The 16,453-nt window shown below is 37.8% G+C and overlaps 1 pseudogene; it reads right to left on the reverse strand.

The window, feature by feature from the left end:
* Positions 1 to 690: 690 nt before the first annotated feature.
* On the reverse strand, positions 691 to 5,110 carry LOC122890381 (annotated as a pseudogene).
* Between the last annotated feature and the right edge of the window lie 11,343 nt (positions 5,111 to 16,453).

A 16,453-nucleotide genomic window follows, 5' to 3' on the forward strand; every position in this document is an offset into this window, starting at 1 on the left:
CCCCAGGGGTACAGGTCTGTGAATTGCCAGGTTTACATACTTCACAGCACTCACCAAAGCACATACCCTCCCCAATGTCCATAACCCCACCACCTTCTCCCAACCCCCCCCCAACAACCCTCAGTTTGTTTTGTGAGATTAAGAGTCACTTATAGTTTGTCTCCCTCCCAATCCCATCTTGTTTCATTTATTCTTCTCCTACCCACTTAAGCCCCCATGTTGCATCTCCATTTCCTCATATCAAGGAGATCATATGATAGTTGTCTTTCTCCGCTTGACTTATTTCGCTGAGCATGATACGCTCTAGTTCCATCCATGTTGTCACAAATGGCAAGATTTCATTTCTTTTGATGGCTGCATAGTATTCCATTGTGTATATATACCACCTCTTCTTTATCCATTCATCTGTTGATGGACATCTAGGTTCTTTCCATAGTTTGGCTGTTGTGGACATTGCTGCTATAAACATCCGGGTGCACGTGCCCCTTTGGATCACTACTTTTGTATCTTTAGGGTAAATACCCAGTAGTGCAATTGCTGGGTCATAGGGCAGTTCTATTTTCAACATTTTGAGGAACCTCCATGCTGTTTTCCAGAGTGGTTGCACCAGCTTGCATTCCCACCAACAGTGTAGGAGGGTTCGAGACAGGGGATTTTTTACAGTGTTCGATGCTAACAGCCACTTCTTTGTCATCTTGGATGTTGCTCCAGGTCCAGGAAGATCTTCCCCAGCAGGCTGCTGCAGCCCTCCTTTGCAATGGTGTCTGAAATCCCATTCATGTTTGGTTGCCTCAGGGATATACCCTCTTCTATTTCATTTTGAAAAAATACTCCCTTTTTAAACCAACTTTAAATTCTTCAAAACTCTGACAGTTGATGGTTATCATATATTGAACCTAGTGTGGGCATTGTCGACTTCTCAGCTCTTCTTTATAAAACTGAACTTCTTCTTTGCATCTACTTAACAAAGAATTCATTTGCTGAAGACACAGACCAGTTTGCATCACAAACCTTTGTTTTCACTTATCTGAGCAGCAACATCAAAAATTTTTTCCAAAATGAAAAAGGGAGTGTTACCTGCTGGTACCCACTTTAGTCAAGCTTCAGGCTCAGCATGTTTTACCCAGTCTTTCTTGTCTGTTTCAAGTGCTCTTTGCAGCCAGGTAATAATGTCTGAAGTGAGAATTGACATCTACCTGTGGAGAAGATCAGACTATTTTAGAGAAAGTAAAGTTTCCAGGGGATGGATATCTACTTTTGAGGCAATTCCACATTCCCGGTCATCTCTGTGCTTGTGTAGGTGTTTGAGAGCCATGTCAACCACAGGCTCATGACCTCTTTTGCATCTAGATCTTCTGACCCAAGCTCCTGCATCCATTTTCTCAGAGTCTGGTGGTACATTTTCAGATGGTTTCTGAAAATCTCATAATGGTCAGGAAAACACTCAACTATCAGGATTTTGGCAATGATGGGTTATCCAGGACATACTTCCTTATGATTTCTGGGTGGTAGAGAAACCACATCTTATTGGAATCCTTGCGGTCTGCCTGTGTAGCCCCAATTCTAGTATTCATGGTTCCATCCAAGATGGCAACCATTTTCTCCTTGCAATTCTTGGGCCTCTGGGGATAAACCAAGCTAGTTTGCTTTTTTTGGTCAGATACACATTGGTCAATTTCTTCCTTTTTTCTGATCCTGAAAACTGAGACTAGCAGCGGGGGTCACAGGAGACAATGACCAGCAAACTGCAGCACCATCCACGTCGCTTGGCCAGCTCATCTGAGAGGCCCTGCATGCTCCCAAAGTAAAGCCATGGATAAGAGTCATGCTGTGCATGTTCCCTCTGTCCATGTGGGATGGCTTATACATCAGCTCTTCTTGGGAATGAGCACTCCAGGTCCACCAGCTCTCAGTGGGCCTGCAGGAATGTCCCTAGTACAATGAGGTCCTGTGTTTCCTTCACAATTTGGGGTCCTGAGATGTTCTTGAGGATCTCTGAAGCTGTAGTGATCTGGCTTGCCACATCACAGCATGCTTCACGTACTTGAGGCTCTCAGTGTCACTATTACTCTGTCTCCAGTCTTTGCTGACATCATCAAGGGACTTCTGGATGTCTCTGATTTTGTTCAGTGCCTTATGGAGCTGGCTCAGGGCCATACAATGAACCTGTGCACCCATAAATGGATAGCGATCTTCCATCTGGCACCTGTGGAGGCCCCTTTCCAGGCCTCTTTTCTGCATGGTGCTCCACTTTGTCCAGCTGGCCTGGGCACTGAAACAGCTCAGCGTCCCTTTGGAACATTCTTGCAATAGCTTCCTGATCTGTCTTCTTGGTGGCTAAAAAGCAGGTAAAATCCCTGTACCTGTGATACTAGAGTCACCCCTCCTCACTGCCACTGGGCACCCTGCTATCACCCAGTTTCTTAAACATGTTAATCACAGTTAAAGTAAGTCTACTGTACTAGCTCTAGATTATCTATAGGTTGTCTCCATTGTCTGTTTCTTTTCTCCTGGTTTTTGGTCATTTGAGTCTACTGTCATTCGTGGTAATTATTTTACTTATTTATTTCTTAAGGGTAAAAAGGAAATGAAAGACACTATCAACGTTGCCATATCTCAGCAACTAGAAGGAACCACACTTGAGGGCCTATCTAGAAGCTAATTTAGATTGCTAAAGAAAAACATAAATTAAGGCAAAGGTAAAACTGACTCCAATCATTTTTATAGAGTGCTGACTACTGTGTAGAAACTCTGAATAATGCTAACTTTCAGCAGAGAGTGTTTATTCATTTTGTTACTTACAGGTAGTTACAGGAGGGATTGATCACCTTGATACAATCAGGGAATGGGAAGCACAGAGGCTGACTTCAGGCTTTGTGAGAGCTATTCTATTTCTAGTTTGAAGTAATCCTCAAGTAGGACATTTAAAGAACATCAACTGAAAGGATGTTTACCTGGGACCATCCCCTTGCCAGGCCTTGAATGCCAATTTCTCCCTCCCCAGCATGTTGAGACTGGCAAAACTCTGCTTAGCTTTTTAGCTTCTTAACTGGTCTTTTCTTCCTGGCTTCTCAGCCTCTTACATTGAAAATGTTAGGAATAAATAATATCTGATGGGGTCCGTGATTAAAGGAGTGAGACTGATACAAAACGAAGGTCAAGCAAAGCTTTATTTCTTGCCAGCACCAAGAATCAAACCGACCGGCCCGGGCCATCTCTTACGGAGAGAGCAACCACCCCAGCTTCACAGACTAGCTTTTATAGAGCAAAGGCCATGTGGTTGAGCCTGGCCAATGAGATTGTCTTCACGTGGCCTGACTCATCCTTGTATTTGGGCTCTGTTATCTCCACCTGACCTGACCCGTCCTTGTATTTGGGCTCTGTTATCAGGGTCTGGTCGACCATATTTTACTGGTTTCCCAGACTTGCTTTTAAGTAAGTTCTTCCTCTGGGGTGGGGGGAGGGTGGGCAGGGTCAGTTTAAGTTTTACTGCACAAACAACAAAATGGCTGTTTAACTGAGATGGAGTTGTTCTGGCTAAGTAGGCCCCTACAATATCCTTATGGAAAAAAGAAAGCACAGAAAGTCATGCTCACAGTTCTCCAATTCTCTTTCTTCCAAATGTAGTCCCCCTAATTCCTAGCTGCCTTGACAACCCTCAACTCCACTTTTCTTCCTCCCAGCCCTATCAGACCTCTGAGAGCTCTTAGCTTTAAAATTCAACTTGACCTCCCACTTGGTGCCAATTAGTAGAGGGAGAAATAGCAGAGACTAGTAAGCTCACTCAGTGTTCTTTTATCTTGGCTCTTAGCCTTTCAAGATCTTACTTACTGTGTTGCTTTATGATTACTTCGAACAGGTAATTTCAAAACAATTTTTATACAGTTTAAAATTTTTTCCTTTGGAGTGAGGGTTGGTCTGCTACGCTACCCTATCATAACTATAAAAAATTAAAAAGCATAGTATTTTTATATAAAAATCAGAATTCTTAATTTCTCTGGAAAAACTGGGCCCACATTCTTACATGGAAATAATGACTAGAGATAAGTTGTTCCTGTTCTTTTAATTTCAGGTGTACACTCTCCAGTTTTCTTTAATTATTTGGATAACCCAGTGATCCCTGAGAGTAAAAAAGGAGGAGGTCCATAATCAAGCTTTGAGAAATGCTAATACCTAATTGTGTTGTATAAAAGGAGAGCTGAAGGTGATATGAGAATGCATATTCAAAAAAGGAAAAGGAAAATTGGAGATTGTTGTACCATGGAAATCAAGAGAAGACAATGTTTCAGGTTGGAAGGGGAGATGCCTGTGCCAATTAACTGTTCTAATTCTTCTATATTGAGTGACTGAAGTGTCATTAGTGATCTTGAAAGAGTATTTTTAGTAGAATAATGGAGATGACAGCCAGGTTGGGGTAGCTTAAGTAATGTAATCAGAGATGTGGAAATAAAGTAGTGCAGGTAGTGGGCCGGTGAAAAAGTCTGTCTGTGACAGGAGGGCAAGAGCCAGCATGTTACAAGGGAAAGATGGGATTGAATGATAAATTTGAGTGGCCTTTCTTTACTGCCTTCTTCCCAGTGCCATCAGCTAGCATTTCCTTGATTTCTTGCAAGATGAAATGCTGCTAAGATATTTCCTTGAAGGCAAGAAAGAGTGAAAGGTAGTTAGCATTTTCATATCTCACTGGGCTATCCAGAGGCTGATTTAGGTTGCTACCAAAAAGAGTACATTAAGGCAGAGAGAAGAATGACTTCAACCAGTCCCCTGACCTGAGGAGTCCCTGCATTGTCTGAAGTCACCTCCCTTTCCTGTCTTTCCCAGAAACAGTCAGGAGACAGCAGTACAAAAGATACCTTTCTCCTTTTCAAAAGCAAGAGGAGGGCTGGGACATTTCCCCCTATCTTCAAGGATCTGTTAATTGGCTCCCCAGTAAAATTACGGAAGCAGCCTGCCTGATAATGATTGTAAATGACAGAGATGATCAGGTTTACCTTGTGATGTCCCCATGGGACTTGCAGTTAGTTTGGTCTGAACTTAGCATCAGCTGCTCCGGCACCTTTTTTTCCAGGACGCAGTGGCTGGACTCATCCTGTATTCTTTCAAACGTCATTAGTGTTACAGCCTTCTCTCCCTCTCCCTCCCATCCCCAGCAGCCTCTTGCCTCTCACTGTCCCCCCTCCTCCTCAATTTTCAGGACTCCCAAAGCATGCCAATCTAATTGAAAAACTGATGTTAACATTACTTGTCGAGGTTGGGCTTTTTTGTCTTCTGGCATGGAAGAAACAACTCGTGGCTTTGAGGTGTGGGTTATTGTCCCTCCAGGAAACTACACACCAGCTTCACTGAACTCCAACCTCCATTAACTGCTTTACAGTTTGAAGGTACTCAGCTCGAGGATTTTATAGTTCATTAGAGGTGTTTGGAATGTACCGTAGGTCTTAAATAGGAGTTAATATGCCAAATAGCTAGATGTTGAAGGAGGCAGTTTTCATTAAAACCAAATCTTCAAATTTTCCAGAAGCCACTATGTATGTGGGTATAGTTACATATGTATGCATGTGTATGTGTGTGAATATGAGGATATTTAGTATATATTAAATATACATTATACATTACACATACATATATTGTAATACATGTAATCTATGTGTGCATTTATGTATATGTCTATATGGACACATATTACATATATGTATATATTATATATCTATTTATTTTACAAATACATATATGTATATATGCCATATATATATATGTATTTACACACATACACACACACACACACACACACACACACACACACGTGTATATATAAATCCAAACTTGAATGTATGGATTACTTACAGATCTCATTAAAATGCTGATTCTGATCCAGGAGTTCTGGGTTGGAACCCACTTTCAAGTAATGTAGATATTGTTCTTTGGGGACCACTTTTTTTTTTTTTTTTGGTGTCACAAATGCTGTTTTTATTTTTTTTTTAATTTTTATTTATTTTTTAAATTTCTTTTCAGTGTGCCAGAATTCATTGTTTATGCTGCATTGTTGTTGTTTACTGCATTGTTATCCAGTGCTCCATGCAATACATGCCCTCAATAACACCCACCACCAGGGTCACCCAATCTCCCACCCCCTGCCCCTCCAAAACCATCAGATTGTTTTTCAGAGTCCACAGTCTGTCATGAGTTGTCTCCCCCTCCAATTTCCCCCAACTCCCTTCTCTCCCCATGTCCTCCATGTTATTTCTTATGCTTCACAAATAAGCAAAACCATATGACAACTGACTCTCTCTGCTTGACTTATTTCATTCAGTGTAATCTCTTCCAGTCCCGTCCATGCTGATACAAAAGTTGGGTATTCATCCTTTCTGATGGAGGCATAATACTCCATTATATATATGGACCACATCTTCCTTATCCATTCATCTGTTGAAGGGCATCCTGGTTCTTTCCACAGTTTGGACTGTGGCCATTGCTGGAGTAAAGATGGCCCTTCTTTTCACTACATCTGTATCTTTGGGGCAAATACCCAGTAGTGCAATTGCAGGGTCATAGGGTAACTCTATTTTTAATTTCTTAAGGAATCTCCGCACTGTTTTCCGAAGAGACTGTATCAACTTGCATTCCCACCAACAGTGTAAGTGGATTCCCCTTTCTCCACATCCTCTCCACTACTTCCTGTTTGTTGTCTTGTTAATTTTGGCCATTCTAACTGGTGTAAGGTGGTATCTCAATGTAGTTTTGATTTGAATCTCCCTGATGGCTAGTGATGATGAACATTTTTTCATGTGTCTGTTAGCCATTTGTATCTTTATTGGAGAAGTGTCTGTTCATGTCTTCAGCCCATTTTTTGACATGATTATCTGTGTTGTGTGTGTTGAGTTTGAGGAGTTCTTTATAGATCCTGGAGATCAGCCCTTTGTCTGTATTATCATTTGCGAATATCTTTTCCCGTTCTGTGGGTTGCCTCTTTGTTTTGTTGACTGTTTCCTTTGTTGTGCAGAAGCTTTTGATCTTTTGAATTCCCAAAAGTTTATTTTCATTTTTGTTTCCTTTGCCTTTGGAGACATATCTTGAAAGAAGCTGCTGTGGCCGATGTCGAAGAGCTTACTGCCTATGTTCTCCTCTAGGATTCTGACGGATTCCTGCCTCATGTTGAGGTCTTTTATCCACTTCGAGTTTATCTTTGTGTATGGTGTAAGAGAATGGTCGAGTTTCATTCTACACATAGCTTGGGGACCACTTTTTGAACAGCAAATCTTAAAGAAAGCTTTGCTTATTCTCCTCCAGCTTCTTCATCTTAACCTAACTGCCCTACTCCTCAGTTCTATTCAAATGTTACTCCCATGTCTCTTCAGGCTAACAATCCATTTGTAGAGGGCATTTTTGCTATTTTTCAAAATAACAAAAACTTAGCTATTGAGTAGACTTTGGATTGGTGTTCTGGTTTCCTGTTCCAGTCAAGTACACTGGGAGATAACGAACATGATGTGAAATCTCTTTAGATTTATATTACTCTACTATTATTTCTTTAATTTGCTAAACTGAGCAATTAACTCATGAATTTTTAATTAATTTTTATATATTTCTATATATACATATAAGGTTAGAAATTCACTTTTTGTACTGATTTTTATGTTTACTGTAATTAATTTTTTATTGTGATCACAAACATAAAATTTACCACCATTTTAACCATCAATTAACCATTTTTCAATGTACCATCCAGTACATACAGTGTTAACTAGAAGCACATTGTCATACAACAGAGCTCTAGAATTTTTTCATCTTGCAAAACTGAAACTCTGTCCATTGATCAATAACCCCATTTTTTTCTCTCCCTCAGTCCCTGACAATTATCATTCTCCTTTTTATTGCTAAGAATTTGACTGTGTTAGATAGCCTATATAAGTGGAATATTCAGTACCTGTCTTTTTGTGACTGGCCTGTTTCACTTAGCATGATATTCTCAAGGTTCATCCATGTTGTATTATATGATAGAATTTCCTTCTTTTTAAGGCAGAAGAGTATTTCATTATGTATATATGCTACATGTTCTTTACCCATTCATTCATTGATGGACATGTAGTTTGCTTCCACCTCTTGGCTCTTGTGAATGCTGCTGCAGTGAACATGGGTGTGCAAACATCTCTTCAAGATCTTGTTTTCAATTTGGGAGTATAAATACCCAGAAACGGGATTGTTGGATCTTATGGTAAAATTCTATTTTAAACTTTTTAAGGAACCTACTTTCCCACAGCAGCTGCACCATTTTATGTTCCTACCAACAATGTGCAAATTTCCAATTCCTCTACATCCTCATCAATATGTAATTTTTTTTCTTTTTTGATGGTGGCCATCCTAGGGGATGTAAGTTGGTATTTCATTGTGGTTTTGATTTGCATTTCCCTGATGATTACTGATACTGAGCATCTCTTCATGTACCTGTTGGCCATTGGTATGCCTTCTTAGAAAAGTGTTTATTGAGGTCATTTGTTTATTCTTAAATAGGATTGTTTATGTTTCTTTATTTTTGAGTTGCAGAAGTTTTTTAAATACTTTGGATATTAACCCCTTATCAGATGTATGATTTGAAAATATTTGTTACCATTCCATTGGTTGCCTTTTCACTATGTTGATTGTTTCCATTGCTGTGCAAACGTTTTTAAGTTTGATGTAGTCCCCTTCTCTATTTTTGCTTTTGTTGTCTGTGCTTTTGGTGTCACATCCAATGTCGTGAAGCTTTTTCCTTCCTTATTTTTTATTCTAGAAGTTTTATAGTTTGAGGATTTATATTTAGGTCTTTAATCTATTTCGAGTTAGTTTTTGTACATGATGTAATGATAAGGGTCCCAATTCATTCTTTGCAGGTGTATGTGTGTATCTGGTGTTCCCATCACCATTTGTTGGAGAAACACACTACAAATTTTAATACATAGCCTTTCAATTATCATTTAGATTTCAAAAGGTTGTAATATCCATTATGAAGTTTTAAATTTGACCCATGGCTGATTTAAAATTTTTCTTGTTTTATTTCCAAATATGTTAGCAAATTTTATTTGTTGAGGTCTGGATATTTGTTAACAATTTCTAATTTTATTGCAACATGGTTGATATGGTATCATTGGTTCATTAAGCCTGACCTTGTTGATGACTCCATAGGAAATGAAAACATAGAATATGTATGCTGGAAAAGAATGTCCATTTGCTACTTGTTAGATTATCTATGTATCTACCTATCATCTATCTATCTGCCACCATTCAATCAAGCTAGTTAACTAGTTTGTATTATTCTATGCAAGAAATAATTATTTTTCTGCTTGATTTATCATTTTGAGAAAAGCGTGTTGAAATTCTTCCCTATGATTGATTTCTCAATTTTTCTTCATGATTTTGTCAATTTTTATTTTAAATATTTTAAGGCTATCTTATATGCATGATTTAGTTAAGGATTAGTATTTTGGTTACAAAATGAAATTATTTTCTTCAGTAATGATTTTTTATTTAAGGTATACTTTATCTGATATTAATAGTACCACTTGATTTGGTACATATTTTTCTAGTATATCTCTTTATTTTCTTTCAATTTTATACTTTGTGAATCATTATATTTCATGCTATAAACAGCATATAATTTTTAAAAATCTAATCAGAAAATCTTTATCCTTTATGTAACAAGATTGGTCCATTTACATTTATTTAATATCTTATGTATTTGTATTTCTTACTACCCTTTACATATTTTTCTATATGCTATTCTTTTAATTTCCTTTTCCAAAAAAAGGCTGGTTTCTCATGAATTGAGTTGGCATTTTTGGATTCCTTTTTTTTTTGTCCCTTTACTGATTCTTAACTAATTTAGAAGTCATGTATTCTTCCCTTTGTCTTTAAGGTTTATTCTCCATTTTTTTTTTTACATGCTAAAGACTTAACTAATACTGATGTTAATAATTACCTCTGTCCTCCTCCTGAACAATCATATGATGTTACAATAATTTTACTTAATCACACTTTTTCACATCCCCTATTATTTCTATTTAATTGTGTTAGTTGCAACTTATTTTCACCTCTTTAAATATATTATTAGTAGTAGCAGTATTACAATTGATATGTATTTATATTTACCTCAGAAAATTCCATTTATTTTCTTATCATTGGTCTTTATATATTTCTCCATCATTTGGGGTTTATTCTCTTCTTTCGAAGTATATCCCTTGTTAGTTCAAGGTTTATAAGTGTTATGTTTTCAATCTTTGTTTATCTAAAACTGTCTGTATGTTTGCCCTTCCCCTTTCAATGGTAATTTAGATAGTATAAGTATGCACATTTTTTAGCATTTTTGTTATTTTCTTCCTCAGCATTTTGATGTTATCAGTCCATTACCTTTTCTTTTCTCAATTTCTCAATGGTAATACCTTTGTAGGGAATCTGCTTTCCAGTCCAGGTATGGATATGTCTATATGTAGAATCATTTTAATTTTCCTGTTCATGACTCACCTGACTTCTTATATTTCAGGATTCTTATATTTTATCAGTTCTAAAAATTTTATGACTGTCTGGAAATTAAGTTATTTTCACATTAGACTTTTTCATTCTCTCTTCCATGTTCCCTAACTAATCTTTCATATTTTGCATTTGCTTATCTCTTTATTTTACATTTTATATAAATTATCCAGATTTATCTGTATCTAACTTTGCTTATGTCCACATACTGAATTTTTATTTAATCAGCTATTTCCAGAAGTTCTGCTTCTTTTTCAACTCTGCCTGCTCATTTTTTCACAATATCCTTTTCATTCTGATTTATAATTATATCTTTTTAACCTTTTTCATCATTTTAAATGTATCAATTTTATGATCTTTTCAGATTGTTCTAATATCCAAAGTCTGGGGTCATACTAACCCTCTTATTTGATTTGTCCACTGACTCTGATTTATGAGGATAATTTCCTCATTTCATTTCTAATTTTTTATTGCAGGTTATTGTCAGTTTTTAGAAAATTTTGAATTCATGACTACCCCTCTCATATCAGTGGAGTTGTTTGCCCCAAGTTGTAAAGTTCTTTTCTACAAAGCATTATTCATTTCTTTCTACCAATTATCTCCAGAATGTTCCTTGTCTAGAACCATATTTTTTTTTCCATTTCTTTCTCAGTTTTAAATTCCTGCCACATAGAGTATAAATTTGGATACTAAATTTACATAGAATATGAACTTGGGGCTTCAATTTCTCATAATAGGTGTTTTTCATACAAGGATCCCTAAGCAGAGATAAGGTTTTATTGTGCCTTTCTTGGGCCAGTATGAGGAACTTGTTTATTGCCTCTCACACAGATAAGCTGATCTTTCCCAGTTGATGGCATATTGGGTTTCAGTATCATCTGTATTTCCTGGTTCCACATGGCATTACAATCCCAGCCACTGACTAAACAGTCCTATGTATGAGATGTATGAGTCTTATATCTCTCATAGACACTCTCTCTGACTATGACCTCCCACTTGTTTCTGGCTGTAAGTTTCCACTTCTTTCAAAAAACTGCTGTATGTTTAAAAATTCTGTTAAAATTTACCTAGCATTTCTGAGTATTTGTAGAAGGAAGAAAATCCATTTGAATTCAATTAGTCACACTGTTGGAACCTTAAGTGACAGAGTAATCTTTCAAAATATAAATGACAACACATTCTATTATTTAAAATTGTTAAAGAGCTTTTTAGTGTACTTAGAATAAAATGTAATTTGTTTCTCATGGTCTAAGACTCTTACTTAATCAGATCCTGCCTGTTTTTTCAATATCACCTCATGTAACTCTTCCTGTGGTTTATTCACTATTCTCTAAACATACTGGATTGCTTCCTTTTCTTGAACATGCCAACTCCCCTTTCCTAAAACTGTGTTTCCTTGGGATCCTTCCCACCCTTCAGTTGTCTCTGATCACCATATTCTTTATCACATCAATATGTTTAATTCTTTTCTAGTATGAATAAATACAAAAGTAATGTTCAAAATCCTCTAGTTCAACTTTCGGTTTTTATAAAAAAGTAAAGTGAGCTGGGAAAGTGAAGGAAAGTTTTATGAATATGTTGGGCAAATTCTCTTAAAATCTCTCTTGGAGACTCTAAGTGTTTAATGAGATAGCTAAAACAAGTACTCATGTCTCCTGATTCCCCTGCCCTCTGGTGACTTTCTTTCCCATGGTTCTTTCTGGTGACTACTCCAGTGGTTGTAGAAGGTCTGTAAAAGGAATTAGGGAAGACAATAGATAGACTATAAGGTGATCCATGTCCTCCCTCCCACTTATATGATGAATTTTGTGGAATATACAGACATAATAGTTTTCTGGGGAGGAAGGATGTAACTTCATCTAATTTTCAAAAGAGTCAAAGCCTAAAAAAACTTAGAAACTACTGGCCTACATATTGTTTATGAATTACTAATTTCCCTGCATATTTTCTCTTGTCTTCATATCAGTTCTTCTATAAATAGGAATTGAACAATCATTAAAGGAGTGAAAGAGGGGGAGGAGTCAAGATGGCGGAGAAGTAGCAGGCTGAGGCTACATTAGGTAGCAGGAGATCAGCTAGAAAGCTTATTTAAACATCGCAAACACCTACAAATTCAATGGGAGATCAAAGAGAAGAAGAACAGCAATTCTAGAAACAGAAAATCAACCACTTTCTGAAAGGTAGGACTGGTGGAGAAGTAAATCCAAAGCGACGGGAAGATAGACTGTGGGGAGAGGGGCCGGCTCCCGGCAAGTGGCGGAGCAATGGAGCACAAAATTGGGACTTTTAAAAATCTGTCCCGCTGAGGGACATCACTCCAGAGGCTAAACCGGGATGAAGCCCATGCGGGGTCAGCATGGCCCCAGGTCCCGCAGGGTCACAGAAGGATTGGGGGCATCTCAGTGTTGCAGAGCTTGCAGGTATTAGAACAGGGAGGCTGGCTACAGAGACAGAGCCAAGGAGTGAGCTCCAAGCTTGGGGCTACCTTGAACTGGTCGCAGCCTGGGTGAGCTCAGAGCACTGCTGGAGGCGAGGGAGATGGGGGTTATTGGGCACTATTCTCTGAGGGTGCACTGAGGAGTGGGGCCCCGAGCTTTGGGATCCTTTGGGCCAGAGACTGGGAGGGCGCCATTTTCATTCCCGGCCTCTGGAACTCTACAGAAAGCATTCAGGGAACAAAATCTCCTGAAAACAAACTGAGCAGGATTACTCAGCCCAGCCCCTGATAAGGGTGGAGCAATTCTGCCTGGGGCAAAGACACTTGAGAATCACTACAATAGGCCCCTCCCCCAGAAGATCAACAAGAAATCCAGCCAGGACCAAGTTCACTTACCAAGGAGTGCAGGTTCAATAACAAGGAGAGCAACAGAATTCCAGAGAAGAAAGCAAAGCACTGAACTCTTGGCTTTCTCCCCATGATTCATTAGTCTTGCAGTTAATTTAATTTTTTTTTTTTTCAATTTTTTTTCTTCTGCTGCTAATTTTTTTTAAACTTTTGCCCTTTTCGTTATTAATGTTTTTTTAACTAGTTTATCTAATATATATATATGTATTTTTTTCTTTTTTATATTTTTTCTTTATTTGTTTTCTTTTTTTGTTTCTGTTTATTTTCCTGAACCTCTTTTTATCCCCTTTCTCCCCCCCATGATTTGGGGTCTCTTCTGATTTGATTAAAGCGTATTTTCCTGAGGTCTTTGCCACCCTTTTAGTATTTTACTTGCTCCTTTATATACTCTTATCTGGACAAAATGACAAGGCGGAAAAATTTACCACAAAAAAAAGAACAAGAGGCAGTACTGAAGGCTAGGGACCTAATCAATACAGACATTGGTAATATGTCAGATATAGAGTTCAGAATGATGATTCTCAAGGTTCTAGCCGGGCTCGAAAAAGGCATGGAAGATATTAGAGAAACCCTCTCGGGAGATATAAAAGTCCTTTCTGGAGAAATAAAAGAACTAAAATCGAACCAAGTTGAAATAAAAAAAGCTATTAATGAGGTGCAATAAAAAATGGAGGCTCTCACTGCTAGGATAAATGAGGCAGAAGAAAGAATTAGTGATATAGAAAACCAAATGACAGAGAATAAAGAAGCTGAGCAAAAGAGGGACAAACAGCTACTGGACCACGAAGGGAGAATTTGAGAGATAAGTGACACCATAAGACGAAACAACATTAGAATAATTGGGAGTCCAGAAGAAGAAGAGAGAGAGAGGGGAGCAGAAGGTATATTGGAGAGAATTATTGGAGAGAATTTCCCCAATATGGCAAAGGGAACAAGCATCAAAATCCAGGAAGTGTAGAGAACCCCCCTCAAAATCAACACCCCATCACCTAATAGTAAAATTTACAAGTCTTAGTGACAAAGAGAAAATCCTGAAAGCAGCCCAGGAAAAGAAGTGTGTAACATATAATGGTAAAAATATTAGTTTGGCAGCAGACTTATCCACAGAGACCTGGCAGGCCAGAAAGAACTGGCATGATATATTCAGATCACTAAACGAGAAAAATATGCAGCCAAGAATACTATATCCAGCTAGGCTATCACTGAAAATAGAAGGAGAGATTAAAAGCTTCCAGAACAAACAAAAACTGAAAGAATTTGCAAACACCAAACCAGCTCTACAGGAAATATTGAAAGGGGTCCTCTAAGCAAAAATAGACCCTAAAAGTAGTAGATCAGAAAGGAACAGAGACAATATACAGTAACAGTCACCTTACAGGCAATACAATGGCACTAAATTCATATCTCTCTATAGTTACCATGAATGTTAATGGGCTAAATGCCCCAATCAAAAGACACAGGGTATCAGAATGGATAAAAAAACAAAACCCATCTATATGTTGCCTACAAGAAACACATTTCAGACCCAAAGACACCTCCAGATTTAAAGTGAAGGGGTGGAAAACAATTTACCATGCCAATGGACATAAGAAGAAAGCAGGGGTGGCAATCTTATATCAGATCAATTAGATTTTAAGCCAAAGACTATAATAAGAGATGAGGAAGGACACTATATCATACTCAAAGGGTCTGTCCAACAAGAAGATCTAACAATTTTAAATATTTACGCCCCTAACGTGGGAGCAGCCAACTATATAAACCAATTAATAACAAAATCAAAGAAACACATCAACAGTAATACAATAATAGTAGGGGACTTTAACACTCCCCTCACTGAAATGGACAGATCATCCAAGCAAAAGATCAACAAGGAAATAAAGGCCTTAAATAACACACTGGACCAGATGGACATCACAGATATATTCAGAACATTTCATCCCAAAGCAACAGAATACACATTCTTCTCCAGTGCACATGGAACATTCTCCAGAATAGATCACATCCTGGGTCCTAAATCAGGTCTCAACTGGTATCAAAAGATTGGGCTCATTCTCTGCATATTTTCAGATCACAATGCTCTGAAGTTAGAACTCAATCACAAGAGGAAATTTGGAAAGAACCCAAATACATGGAGACTAAACAGCATCCTTTTAAAGAATGAATGGGTCAACCAGGAAATTAAAGAAGAATTGAAAAAATTCGTGGGAACAAATGATAATGAAAACACAATGGTTCAAAATCTGTGGGACACAGCAAAGGCAGTCCTGAGAGGAAAATATATAGCAGTACAAGCCTTTCTCAAGAAACAAGAAAGGTCTCAAGTACACAACCTAACCCTACACCTAAAGGAGCTGGAGAAAGAACAAGAAAGAAACCCTAAACCCAGCAGGAGAAGATAAATCATAAAGATCGGAGCAGAAATCAATGAAATAGAAACCAAAAAAATAGAACAAATCAATGAAACTAGGAGCTGGTTCTTTGAAAGAATTAATAAGATTGATAAACCCCTGGCCAGACTTACCAAAAAGAAAAGAGAAAGGACCCAAATAAATAAAATCATGAATGAAAGAGGAGAGATCACAACTAACACCAAAGAAATACAAACAATTATAAGAACATACTATGAGCAACTCAACACAAACAAATTTGACAATCTGGAAGAAATGGATGTATTTCTAGAGATATATAAACTACCACAACTGAACCAGGAAGAAAGAGAAAACCTGAACAGACCCATAACCAGTGAGGAGATTGAAGAAGTCATCAAAAATCTCCAAACAAACAAAAGGCCAGGCCAGATGGCTTCCCAGGGGAATTCTACCAAATGTATAAAGAAGAACTAATTCCTATTCTCCTGAAACTTTCCAAAAAATAGAAATGGAAGCAAAACTTCCAAACTCATTTTATGAGTCCAGCATCACCTTGATCCCCAAACCAGACAAGGATCCCATCAAAAAAGAGAACTACAGACCAATATCCTTGATGAACACAGATGCAAAAATTCTCACCAAAATACTAGCCAATAGGATTCAACAGTACATTAAAAGGATTATTCACCATGACCAAGTGGGATTTATTTCAGGGCTGCAAGGTTGGTTCAACATCTGC

The sequence above is a fragment of the Neovison vison genome, chromosome 11 (genome assembly GCF_020171115.1).
Source record: "Neovison vison isolate M4711 chromosome 11, ASM_NN_V1, whole genome shotgun sequence".
Classification (NCBI taxonomy): domain Eukaryota; kingdom Metazoa; phylum Chordata; class Mammalia; order Carnivora; family Mustelidae; genus Neogale; species Neogale vison.